This window comes from Eublepharis macularius, chromosome 4, assembly GCF_028583425.1.
Source record: "Eublepharis macularius isolate TG4126 chromosome 4, MPM_Emac_v1.0, whole genome shotgun sequence".
NCBI classification, from domain to species: Eukaryota; Metazoa; Chordata; class Lepidosauria; order Squamata; family Eublepharidae; genus Eublepharis; species Eublepharis macularius.
In genome coordinates this window covers 126,848,791-126,862,430 of record NC_072793.1, presented here as the reverse complement: position 1 = coordinate 126,862,430, position 13,640 = coordinate 126,848,791, and the positions used below count along the sequence as shown (strand labels likewise).

The following is a 13,640-nucleotide window of genomic DNA, read 5'->3' as shown; positions in this document are numbered from 1 at the left end:
TATACATTTTAATCACTGCTTGTTTTTACATCTTGCCTACATGTAGTTTAGGAAACAATTATACATTTGCTAGTTGGTAGTAGACAACTGGTTTGGCATATTAGATTTGTTTTTAAGCAATACAAGGAAAACCTGTAATTACCCCTTCATATTTCCACTGCAAAATACAATATATTATAGGTAATCAGACTATATGCACTACACATTTAATACAACTGCTACAGAAGCTACTTAAAGCTATGAACAAAAATGTTGTGTTGTTAATAGATATGGTTCATTATGATAAATCTTTAAACAGATTCAAAGAGATCAAGCACTGCTAATTATTATCATTAAAACTGTTAATAAGAAGTCAGTTTGTAATAAGGGGCCTCTCAAATCTTTTTAATTAGTAGCAATATTAAATCACTGAATCTCAATTTAAAATAGTTGAGAAATGAAAATATTTACTAAATAAGGAAAGACATTAAAATTATCCATAAACAAAGTGAATTTCTATGTACTCCAAGCAAAATTTAAAATTCCCTTCTTCATTAACCTCTGAATCATTTGCTTCCAGGAGACCCCAGCTTGATACTGTATAGACTCTAATACTTACAGTGTCAAATCCTTCTGCAGCTTTATTTACATTTTTCCTCAGCAAAGATCTTTAGCCAAAATAATCCAGAAGAAATGAAGAGGCTAGTTTAAATCTATTCCAAACATATGTATCCGAATTTCATTTATAAAGATTCTAATCACAAAACCAGACAGAATTGTTTAAAAATGCCCTCTCTGTGACCCTGCTCCTCTGAAGGTCAAGTACACTATCACTCCCTGTAACCAAGGAAGCAGAATCGACGTGTTCCTGCTGTTTTGCCAGCTGCTGAAGCAGTTTGTCTAATAATACGATTAATTTCACTGGGGGAGATGTGCCCAGGTTACAGAGTCCCCCCCCCCGTTTGCCTTCCCTATACCATTCAATAAACCACAAAGCAGCACAATGCATAAGAAAAGGATTTATCTTGCTCTTGAATAATTTTCAACCAGTGAATGAAAAAACGGATTCTACTTTATTCCCTATGGAACATCTTTTATCTTTACAGTTCATTAAGCTAATATAGTTAAAGAAACAGCAGCCTCACTAAATTCTGGTGTACACATCAAATACTATGTATGTAACCAATTTTATTACACATAATGATAAATATACTAATTTCATGGTATGTGTCAGAAGGCTGCAAGCCACCATTTTAATTCTCTGGAGGAGCATCAACAACAGCAAACAGATAACTACAATTCTCATAAATTTATTATTTCAAGAACTGTGTAGACACTCATGAAAGAAAGGAGGTGCAAAAATCCAACAGTATTAAACTTTTTAAAAGATTCAACTTAAAAAACTCCTCAGTGTAATTTATGACAAAAGTTTATTTACAGTACATTCCTACTCTACAAGTCTATACACAACTTTTGGACCAGAAAAGCAGTTCACACTTATAACATAACATGGCATTTTGCAGGATACACGTGTGCTGAACTTAAATTGGAGAGTTGGGTACTGTGGATACTATGAACTTCCACTACCCCTCAAATAAAAACATAATGCTGACACAATGAAGCTAAATTTGTTGATTTCTCTCTATGTAACAGTCATGTCTATTTTTGTCACACTTTATATTTGCCCACCTCCTCTAGAACTGCATTCCTGGTAGCTGGTGAAGGTACTGTCTGAAAGGGGAAGGTCTTAAGTAGGTGCATACGCAGCTGGATTGCCTGGCTGCTACTGGTAACCACCCAAGGAATAAAATCCTCATCTTGGGATTGTTTATTTGTGACATTTTGTACAGCTTTTATTAAATTCAATATAGTATATGAATATTAATAAGATTATATCTGCACATTTCAGAAAACTCTTGAGGTGTCAGATGAGACTAGCCCTTTGCCTCCCAAGTGCTCTAGCACTGCAGTTCTCAACCTTTCGTATCTTATGTCTCACCAATCACTCTGTCAAAGAATCTGGGTCCTATCAGGATAGCAACAAAAAACCCACTTTTCAAGAAGGATGCCTAGACTACTTCTGTGTCCCACCAGTGGTATGTGTACCATTATAGATCCACCGCTCTAGCACATATAGAGAACTTGGAAGATGGAAATGTTCATTCTCAGTCAAATTGGGACTTGAATAGAAGTATCTTTTCTCACAGCTTCTGTCTTTTCCGAAGTCCAACATGGTGAGAGACCAAACTCATACCTGCCCTAAGTTTTCTATGCAAGCCAGAACACACAAGGCTGCAGCAACCAAACAGTGACAATCAGTTACTAAGCCAAGCCAAAATGTGTGGACTCCTGCTCCTGTGATGTGCTTTGGAAATCTACAATCATTCAAAAGGCAGGTAACCACCAAATGTACATCCCTGTTCGAGCTATAGTAAGAAAAATAACCAGTTCTGCTGGGTTCTTTCTGACATTAGCTTGGAGTAGATTAATAGTCTTGCTCTGGTCTTTCCCCTTTTAATATGTTTAGAAACTCCAAGCTGTATCTGACATTAGAGATGTGGCTGGGCCATTTGGCCAATTCAAAAGGTTATCTAGCAATAAAAAGGACAACGTGTAATTTAAGATCAGTTAATTAATTGGCGGAAATAACTTGCCCTAAAACACTGACATTGTTAAAAAATAAAATAAAGTAGCTGAAAAGAAATCTAATAAGCAAGTCCAGAAAGCAAACAAGGAGGCTGTTAGTAAAGCATGTGGCCTAGGAAAGGAGCCATTGAGAAAGCAGGGACCAAAGAGAAGGGAAACTGGACAGGGGGTGATAATGAGCCAAGATGCAGCAAAATCACATCATTCCAGTTTATAGAGGCATTTTAAAATGTTAGCTTCTGTTGTTGCAGGAAAAAATAGCTGAATCTGACATATCCAGAGCCAGTTTGGTGTAGTGGTTAAGAGCGGCAGGAATCTAATCTGGAGAGCAGGGTTTGATTCCCCACTCCTCCACGTGAAGCCAGCTGGGTGACCTTTGGTCAGTCACAGCTCTTCCAGAGCTCTCTTAGCCCCACCAGCCTCACAGGGTTTGTCCTGAGGATAACGATAACACACTTTGTAAACCACTTTGAGTGTGGCATTATGTAAGTTGCCCTGAAGTGCAGTATATAAATAGAATGTTGTTGTTGTTATATGTACATCAGTAATATTCCGATAATTTGGTGGACATTGTATTAATCAGAACATATTCTGTATATGGATATATTTATGCTGAAACTGGTTGTTTTGCACTAGGAAAGGCAAGACTAAAATTTCAAAACAATCTTAGACTGAAAAGTTTAGGTAATAATATTAAAATGAAAAACAGTAAACATGAATACAATGCTCCTGCATTAGGACAGAAAATCCAAATGTAAAATGTAAGGGTTATAATAACTCTAATATATGAGCTTGGATACAGAAAACATAAATGAAGAATATGGCGATGTGACAAAGAATGGCCAATACCATTTTACTAACCCTATCCTACACATTTTTACTTGAAAGAACACACCACTAAAATCAGTGTGTCAATTCCATGTACACATGTTTACATTTTGAAGTAAGCTGAATTAATAAAGAGGATTATCCACAGAAGCAACAGAATCATTGCACTTGGCAGTGGTAAGATGCTATTTGAAACAATGTACTCATTTAAAGCCCACAATATTGAAAAGTGGTATCTCATTTATTTAGTTAGATAGATGTCAAGTCTACCAACTACTAAATGCCAAAACTGTTAACCCTAAACCTGAAATGCCTTTGTGATCTCATGAAACTGACTTGATTCATAAATGGTATAATCAAGAAGTCAAATTCAGCCTGCTAAAGCTTGACCACACTGTTATAATGTCCTAAAAAGTTAGGTATCAAGTACTTTAAGGACCACATGCACATTGTCATATAAGCCTATTCACTTGCTGAAGTCATCAGCTAACACTGAGGCTAGAATGGTGGCTAACAAGAACATAGGTTTTTGTTAGCCACCATAGGTTATGGCACTCCCTCCCCAGGACAACTGCTTGGCTCTACTCTGTTGTTTTTTTAGGAGGCAGCTCAAATCAATTCTGTTTCAGACAGTTGTTCAGAAGAACATGAGTGTCATAAATAGATACTGAATATTTTTTTGGATCTGAAGCTATTTCGACATCTCATTTGGCAAAGTTTCAGGTGGATAGCTGTGCTGGTCTTCAGTACAGCAAATTCAATAGCACCTTAAAGATCAATGAGATCTTTAGGGTATACTATAAGCTTTTGAGATTTATCAGATATTGTTGGTCTTTAAAGTGCTACTAGACTCAAATCTTGCTCTTCATTTGGCAAAGTATGGTTTTGTGACCATATTTTTGATGGTTCATCGGAGGTAGTACTCTTCTCGTTTACAAAGTCATTTTGAAATTTTAATCTCTCATTAGTAGTACTGAGAACATTTTGAGGCGGGACAAATGATTTATATACATAAATAAATCATTCTGCACCATATAATTTTCAACATTAACCAAATATACACCCATGATGTAGACTGTTTTGTGGCAATTTAGCCTTTAATTTATGAAGATATAAGAGGGGATCCACAATGAACTCACAGGATAGGGAAGATACTCTCCCCATACTGGCTCCAGTATCCTTCAGATCAATATCACTGCTTTCTCCTCACTTCCCCACCCAGTCTCTGCCTTCTTCCTCCATCTGCCCATCCACCACCCATATGGCAACGATATCATCCACTGTTCTTCCCATTCACCTCCACTTGCTTGCCTTCACTTCCCAGTGGGGGCCATCACCTCCTGCCAGCCACTGCTGCAAAACGCTTGCTTGCCTGTTTGCTGAGGTTTGTTCTCCCCTTACTTCCGGCAGCGGTGGTGGCTACTGCCACCACTCACATTCTCCCTTTGGCTCTCAGCATTTGCCTACCTTCTTTGACTGGGGGTGGCAGCCACTGTCATTGTCACCACCAGCCACTCTCCTGCCTGCTTGGCCTGCTTGTTTTTTTCTTTGTCACTGGCTGCCATCATCTGCTTCCCACAACCAGCAATACCACCACCAGTGCTTTCTTCCCTGCCCAACCCAGCAAAGTTTACTGAAGTTGCTATGCAACCCCATCCCCAAACAGCAGCCAAGATCTTTGCAATGCAGCATCACAAGACCTTTTTGTTTTTTTAAATTATCTGGGCATTCACACACAATATTTATCTGGTTTCAAGGTTTTTAAAAAACCAATTTGTTTTATCAAACATAGAGGTTCCCCTGCAGTTGAAGGAAAACACCCTCTGTCTGTAAAATTACTCAGTTGTGTAGATTTTTTGATCCATACTTTGTGACCATATTCAGAATTAAATGAATGATGGCACTGAACCTTACAAAAATGATAACAGTCTTATCACCAGATGGAGTCATTGAAAATGGCTCCTGGTCACACACTGAAAGATACATTTCAATACATCTTCTCTGACTGAGCAAGGGAGACTGAAATCACTTATAATGGATGTCCACAAGCCTATTAGATAACATATCCTGGCAACAATTGTTATCTCAGGCTTAACTATATTCAGACCCAACAGTTCATGCATACCAGTCTTCTAAACATAAGCCAGACATAAGAGAAAAAACTAAGCATGCAGGTTTGGTCACCAATGTTTTCTAAAAAATTAGAAGAGTATGAAATATAAAACCAGCAATGGAATTGACAGATATAAAGACATCAGTACCATATTTTGATTACATAATTACAACATATTCTGACATTTCTTTGTAAGACAGAAATTAACAGAGCAATCCACATAGTACCAATTCTTAATATTTTTTAGGAATGTCTGCCAAATAATTCAGGAGAAAAGCACTTAAGAGGTACGTCTAGATTTAAAACTTTTGAAAATGTTCAAAACATTATCCGAATAGGACTTCCGGTTTGGGATTCATGGAGGTCTAACGCAGCTCCATTTGCGGAGCTGACCGGACTGCCGTTTTAACCGGCCGGAGGGGTGAAAATAACCCGCGGCCGACTGCTCTCAGGCGGGGAGCAGGCAAAGAACGCTCAAGACCCTAGGGTGAGCTAGATCTCGGACGAGGGGGGGGCTCTACTCAAGGAGTCTCCCCCCCGATCCTTGAGGTCCCACCTTGCGACGGGTCGGCTATAATCTCTGCGGCAGTTTTGGGGCCAATTCGGCTGGCATAAGACCTACATACCCAAGCTTCGATCGGGGAGGGAAGTCGAGAGGAGAATTTAAGATCGAAACAGCGATTACAACCCGAGAAAGTTGAAGAGAAGGTAAAGATCGCTATTTCTTGAAACGGGACAGATTGATAAAAACAGAGAGGAAAGAAAGTAGATTTTTAAACTGCAACAGACTAGTGAAAAGGAGGTGAAGACTCGGCAGGAGTTGTATTTTAAAAGAGACTAAATTTAAAGAAGTTATTGCAAGAATCGGACTATTGTTTTGAATACCTGTGGTTTTGGAGCTGTGGGAAAAAGACACCATCGCGAGACCTGCTGTGGGAAGACGGGAGACAGGAAGTGCGTAACAACAATAGAGTGGCTGGAGGGAAGCGGCCCTTGCCGACGGACAGGAAGTAGGGAATCGCCATTTTTGAAAGGGGAAGGGTCGCGGCTTCAGCGGAAGAGGAAGTAGGCCATCTTGGATTACAATAACATAGAGAAACCATAGAGAAAAGACGCCCGACATTTTGGATACAAAAAAATTAATTTTGGCAAAGATTGGGACATTTGAAAAAAAGGAAAACGTTTAAATATACGCCACGGAGCTAAGGAAGAGAGCAGATTCGTGGGAGCGAGCTAAAGCAAGCCCCACGATGTCGAAAAAAGAGTGGCAATCGGCAATAGAAAATTTGGACAAAAAACTTATAGACATGATGAAAGAACTTAAGGACACGAAATTGGAGCTTATTAAAGAGGTCAAAGAAGTTACACAGACAGTAAAGTCGGAGCTGTCAGAAGTGAAAAAAGGCGTGGAAACGATTAGTAGTGAATTACAAGGAACGCAGCAGAGAGTTAAAACAGTAGAAGACGCGATGGAGAATTTAATAGACACGCAACAAACAGAGATGAGACTGGTGAAGGGGAGGATGTCAGTTGCAGAAACTAAACACATGGAGAAGCAGCTTCGTTTTCGTGGTCTGCCAGAGGTGGAAGGGAAGTCAGCGCAAGAACAGATGACTGAGGTGTTGGCTGATTACCTGGGGAAGGAGGAGGAGGAAATTGTGGCTATCCTAGATGTGGCGTACCGTGTGAACTCGAGAATTGCAACCCAGAGGAAACTGCCAAGGGATGTGATTGTGCAGTTTACAACTAGAAACATGAAAGAGAGGATTGTGACAAAACAATTTCAAGATCCATTGGAGATTGATGGCAAGACGATTATCATAATGAAGGAACTGCCCAGATCAGTGTTACTGGACAGGAAAAAATATAGAGTGCTAATTCAGACTTTGAAGGACATGAATATTAGATACAGATGGGAGTTACCGGAAGGAGTGTCCTTTGAGTTTGGAGGGGCAAAAAAACGCATCAGATCTGAGCGGGAGATGGAGAGATTTATCAAGGACAATGAAAAAGACTTACCAACAAAACCATGAATATGGAGTGTAAAGTATTATCTTGGAATGTAAATGGACTAAACTCACCGAATAAGAGGAAAAATATTTTTCATTGGCTACTAAAACAAAAATGTGATATTGTTTGTTTGCAGGAGACCCATATTAGAAAACAGGATGTAAAATATTTAAAATCTGGAAAATTGGGCAAAGAATTTGTAGCGGCCTCAAACACGAAAAAAAGAGGAGTGGTGTTGTACATAAAAGAGGAGCTGCAGCCAAAATTTGTTATGAGAGATGTTGAAGCTAGATTTGTAGCAGTGGAATGTAATTGGAATTTAAAGAGAGTGTTGGTAGTCGGACTTTATGCACCTAACGGTGCAAAGGAAAGCTTCTTTGAGGATTTAAGGAAGCATTTAGACGATCTTGTATATGACCAGATAATTCTTGCTGGAGACTTTTTTTTTTTTTGGAAAAATTTTTTATTGGGTTAGAGCATTATTATTTTTACATTACATTCAATTTTCCCCTAATTTTTCGTTTCTAACCCCCTCCCTTTCCCCCCCTTTTGTTGACTTCCAACAGCTTTCCCACCCTCTGTCCCTTTTCCCTTACAATTCTTGCTGGAGACTTGAATGGAGTGACAGATTTGGAACTAGACAAAAAGACTACAACAGCACAAAAGAAAAGAGGATTATTGCCAAAGCTTTTTTTTGAGTTGATTCAACAAGAGACTCTCGAAGATGTATGGAGGAGAGAATATCCTAAAACCAAACAGTTTACTTTTTATTCTGCAAGGCATCTTACATTATCAAGAATTGATATGATCTGGGCCTCAAAGGACTTAGCGTTATGGACTAAGGAGGTAGAAATAATGCCGATGGTAGGCTCAGATCACAATCCAATTATGTGGAAATTTGGAAAAAGGAGAAAAAGGAAAGCCTGGAGAATAAATGAGGACTTGTTACAGGAAAGTGAGAATATGGAAATATTGAGAAGAGAGACAAAGTTTTTTATACAATACAACGTGAATAAAGAAGTACCAACCAGTAAAGTTTGGGACGCGTACAAGGCGGTTGTAAGGGGCATACTAATGGACTTAAATGGCAGAGCAAGGAAAAAGAAAGAGGAGAAAAGACAAGAGATTGAGGAGAAAATAAAGGCCAAAGAAGCACAGTTAAAAAAGAGACCAGGGAAAAAGAAAATACATCAGGAAATCAAAATTCTTCAAGAACAGTTAACAGCAATGAGTAATAAAGAATTGGAGTGGAACCTTAAAAGACTGAATCAAAAAGCTTTTGAGGGTGCTAATAAACCTGGGAAATATTTGGCATGGCAATTGAAGAAGAAAAGGGAAAAGAAAATAATAAATAAAATCTGTGAAGAAAATAAAACGTACCTGGAGCAGACTACCATTAGTAGAGCCTTTTATAAATTCTATGCTAAGCTGTATAATAAAAAAGAAGTAACCAAAGAATCAATAGCATCATATTTGGAGAAAACCAAACTTCCAGAGATCTCGGAAGCTTGGAGAAATAAGTTGAACAGTGAAGTAACTGATGAGGAAATAAGTAAGGCAATACAATCCGCAAATCTAGGAAAGGCGCCAGGGCCAGATGGACTTACGGCTAAATTTTATAAGACAATGGCCAACGAACTGGCACCATTCCTAAAAGAGGTGATGAACGGAGTTTTCAGGGATCAAAGAATTCCAGACACTTGGAGCGAAGCGAATATATCATTGATCCCAAAAGAGGGCCAAGATCTGACTAACGTGAAAAATTACAGGCCTATATCATTACTTAACAATGATTATAAAATTTTTGCGAAGATATTGGCGGAGAGACTGAAGGGGTGGCTCTCGGAAGTCATAGAGGAAGAACAAGCAGGCTTTTTGCCGGACAGACAAATAAGAGACAATTTAAGGACAGTGATCAATGCTATTGAATACTATGACAAGCGTTGTGATAAAGAGGTTGGTTTCTTCTTTGTAGACGCTGAAAAAGCGTTTGACAATTTAAACTGGGATTTTTTGTTGGCCACTATGGAAAAGCTACAATTGGGAGAAAGATTCATCAGAGCAATTAAAGAAATTTATAGAGACCAGACTGCAGCAATTGTAGTGAATGATGAACTGACCAAGAAATTGACGATTAGTAAAGGAACAAGACAAGGTTGCCCGTTATCTCCATTGTTGTTCATTTTAGTATTGGAGATTCTGATGATACAAATACGACAAGATGAGGAAATACGAGGAATAAAAATAAAGGACTATTCATACAAGATTAGAGCATTTGCAGATGACATAATGTTAATTGTAGAAGATCCATTGGAGAACATGCCAAAAGTGATAGATAAGATCAAGGAGTTTGGTGACTTGGCAGGTTTCTTCATTAACAAAAAGAAGTCAAAGATATTATGCAAAAACATGACTAAGCAGAAACAACAATTGTTAATGGAAATAACGGACTGTGAAGTAACTAGTAAGGTGAAATAATTGGGAGTTGAGCTGACTGCAAAAAATATAGATTTGTTCAAGAACAATTATGAAAAATTATGGACTCAGATAGAGAGAGACTTGATCAAATGGAATAGACTGAATTTGTCATGGTTGGGCAGGATTGCAGCAGTTAAGATGAATGTGTTACCAAGAGTAATGTTTTTGCTACAGACAATACCAATCATCAGAGACTCTAAACAATTTGAAAAATGGCAGAGGAAAATATCAGATTTTGTTTGGGCAGGCAAGAAGCCTCGAGTGAAAGTAAAAGTTCTACAAGATGCAAAGGAAAGAGGCGGAATGCAACTGCCCAACCTGAGACTTTATCATGATGCAATCTGCCTAGTTTGGTTAAAAGAGTGGATGACATTAAAGAATAAGAAACTATTAGCCCTAGAGGGATATAAAAAAAATTTTGGATGGCACGCATACCTATGGCATGACAAAGTAAAGGTCAACTCGATGTTCCTGCATCATTTTGTAAGGAGAAGTTTATATACAATCTGGAAGAAGTACAGAATTTACCTACAAGAAGGAACCCCCTGGTGGGTGGTTCCATACGAGGTGATAGATCCGAGAGCTGTTGATAATGAACAACAATGTTTAACGTACAAAGAAATAACCAAAACTGAAGCATCTAAACTTAGAATAAAGACGCAAGAGGAACTATCACCTAACTATGATTGGTTCCAGTACAGACAGATTAGAGACTTATACAATTCGGACTCTGCAAAAGGGGGCATACGAACAGAGAACTCGGAACTAGAGCAGACCCTTCTTAAAGAAGACAAGAAAAGAATATCCAAGGTATACCAAGTACTGTTGAAATGGTATACCGAGGATGAGATAGTTAAAACACAAATGGTGAAATGGGCTATAAACTTTAATAAAGAAATAACAATGGAGGCATGGGAATACTTGTGGAAAACTACAATGAAGACAACGACATGTATTAATATTAAAGAGAACATTTTCAAAATGATTTATCGTTGGTACATGACACCAAAGAAGATTGCGCTAGGGAACTTGAACACTTCTAATAAATGCTGGAAATGTAGGAAGCATGAGGGCTCCCTCTATCATATGTGGTGGTCGTGTGAGGTAGCTAGGCAGTTCTGGGGGGAAATAATAAGAGAAATGAGTGAAATTTTACAGTTTCAAATAAATAAGAACCCAGAACTCCTGCTGCTAAACTTGGGAATGGAGGGAATTCCAGCCCATCATAGGACGTTGATATTTTATATGACTGTAGCAGCTAGACTTTTGTATGCGCAGAAATGGAAAGTACAAGAAGTGCCAACTATTGAAGATTGGATCTACAAATTGCTGTATATGGCTGAAATGGATAAGATGACAAGAAAACTGAGAGATCTGGACTCAGGGCAGTTTAACACAGACTGGGAGAAGCTGAAACAATATCTGGAGAAGAAGTGGGAGGTGGGAGGAAAACTGTGGCAGTTTGAGAACTACTGAAGTACAATAAAAGTATAAAAGAGAGGGGTGACTTTACCGGGGGAGGAAGAGAAATGTGAATTTATAAGCAGTTAGATTAATTAATTGATTGAGATATATATAGATATGTAAAGGTTAATTGATAGAATATTGATAGAGAATAATTAACGGTTTAAACATGAGGATTGAGTAATTAACAATATTTTTTTTCTTTTTTTACTTGATAAGACTTATATGCACCAAACTGAATGTATAGAAGAGTTAAAACGACTGACTATGTGATGAGTTATATAGAAATACTATAAAAAGAAGAAATGATTAATATATAGAGAACAAATCAAATTGTTTGATTTAAATGTGGGAAATTTTTATGGTTTATGATATATAGAAATATTCAAAACTGGAAAATGGGATAAATTGTTTATCTAAAGAAGTATAGTTTGGATGTATAATAAGTAAAAGAGTTAAAGATGTACTGCTTAATATAATGGAGAATATATATTTGTTTTAGACAGAGGAAGTTAATAGAAGTAAGGGAAAAGGGACAGAGGGTGGGAAAGCTGTTGGAAGTCAACAAAAAGGGGGGGAAAGGGAGGGGGTTAGAAACGAAAAATTAGGGGAAAATTGAATGTAATGTAATGTAAAAATATTAATGTTCTAACCCAATAAAAAATTTAAAAAAAAAAAAACAAAACATTATCCGAATGGTTTGGCCTCCAATACAGCTCCACTACAAATACTTGAAATCTGCATTGCACTCTTAGGAAAACCACTCCAAACTATGGTTGTTGTGGGTTTTCCGGGCTGTATTGCCGTGGTCTTGGCATTGTAGTTCCTGACGTTTCGCCAGCAGCTGTGGCTGGCATCTTCAGAGGTGTAGCACCAAAAGACAGAGATCTCTCAGTGTCACAGTGTGGAAAAGATGTAGGTCATTTGTATCTACTCAGGAGGGGTGGGGTTGAGCTGAGTCATCCTGTAAGAGTTTCCCAGGGTGTGGAATGCTAATGGCGGGAGGCTTCACTGTATCCTGAGGAGGTTCTTTTGCATATGGATTGGTACTTGATGTGCTAATCTTCTCTGCAGGGCTATTGTCAGGGATAGAATGTTTTGTTAGCCTGGTGTTTTTCAGAACATAGCCTAACTCAAACAGGGCACAATATCTTATTCCAGGACACCAAAATACTGGACAACACTTCCAACTACTTTGTCAGACTGCACAGGGAAGCCATTGAAATTCACAAGCATAAGCAAAACTTCAACAGGAAAGAAGAAACCTTAAGAATGAACAGAGCATGGTTTCCAGTTCTGAAAAACACAAGGCTAACAAAACATTCTATCCCCGTAGATACAAATGACCTACATCTTTTCCACACTGTGACACTGAGAGATCTCTGTCTTTTGGTGCTACACCTCTGAAGATGCCAGCCACAGCTGCTGGCGAAACGTCAGGAACTACAATGCCAAGACCACGGCAATACAGCCCGGAAAACCCACAACAACCATCGTTCTCCGGCCGTGAAAGCCTTCGACAATACACTCCAAACTATAGTTATAGATTTTGGCTGTTCTTCAGGAAGTAAGATGTGCCCATCTTAAAGTGCCCATCTTAAAGCAGTTTGTAATAATCTGTACACTGTGACCAGGAGACCTGTGGGATTCAAGTGTAATTAAAAATATTATACTAAAATTAAAGAACTTGTTAGACCGAAGACAATACCAATATTACCCATGTTGTATATTCAGATTAAGCTGTAACACACACACACACACACACACACATACACACACACACACACACACACACAGTACAATCCCAAGCACAGTTACACCCTTCTAAATGGACTAAAGTTAATGGGCTTAGAAATATGTAATTTTGCTTAGGATTTCATTGACTCACCAATCAGAAATAAATAGATCCTCTTAACAGCTACTGTATAACCATAGGACCACAGGGCCCCAGAATCAGAGGTTTTAGAAAAATAGCCCATGACCTTAAAATGTGTCACAAAGTTATGAGATTAATGCATTTGGAAAACTATGGATTAGTTCATACCAAAAGGCTAACAATAAACAGACCTACTTTTATATTTTTGATTCTAGAACCTAACAGTTGATGTTAATGCAGTAGAAG

The 13,640-nt window shown here is 38.2% G+C and overlaps 1 protein-coding gene across 1 annotated transcript in view; it reads right to left on the bottom strand.

Moving 5' to 3' along the window:
- Positions 1-13,640, bottom strand: part of NR2C2 (nuclear receptor subfamily 2 group C member 2) — an 80,776-nt gene that overhangs the window by 61,047 nt on the left and 6,089 nt on the right. The window lies entirely within an intron of this gene.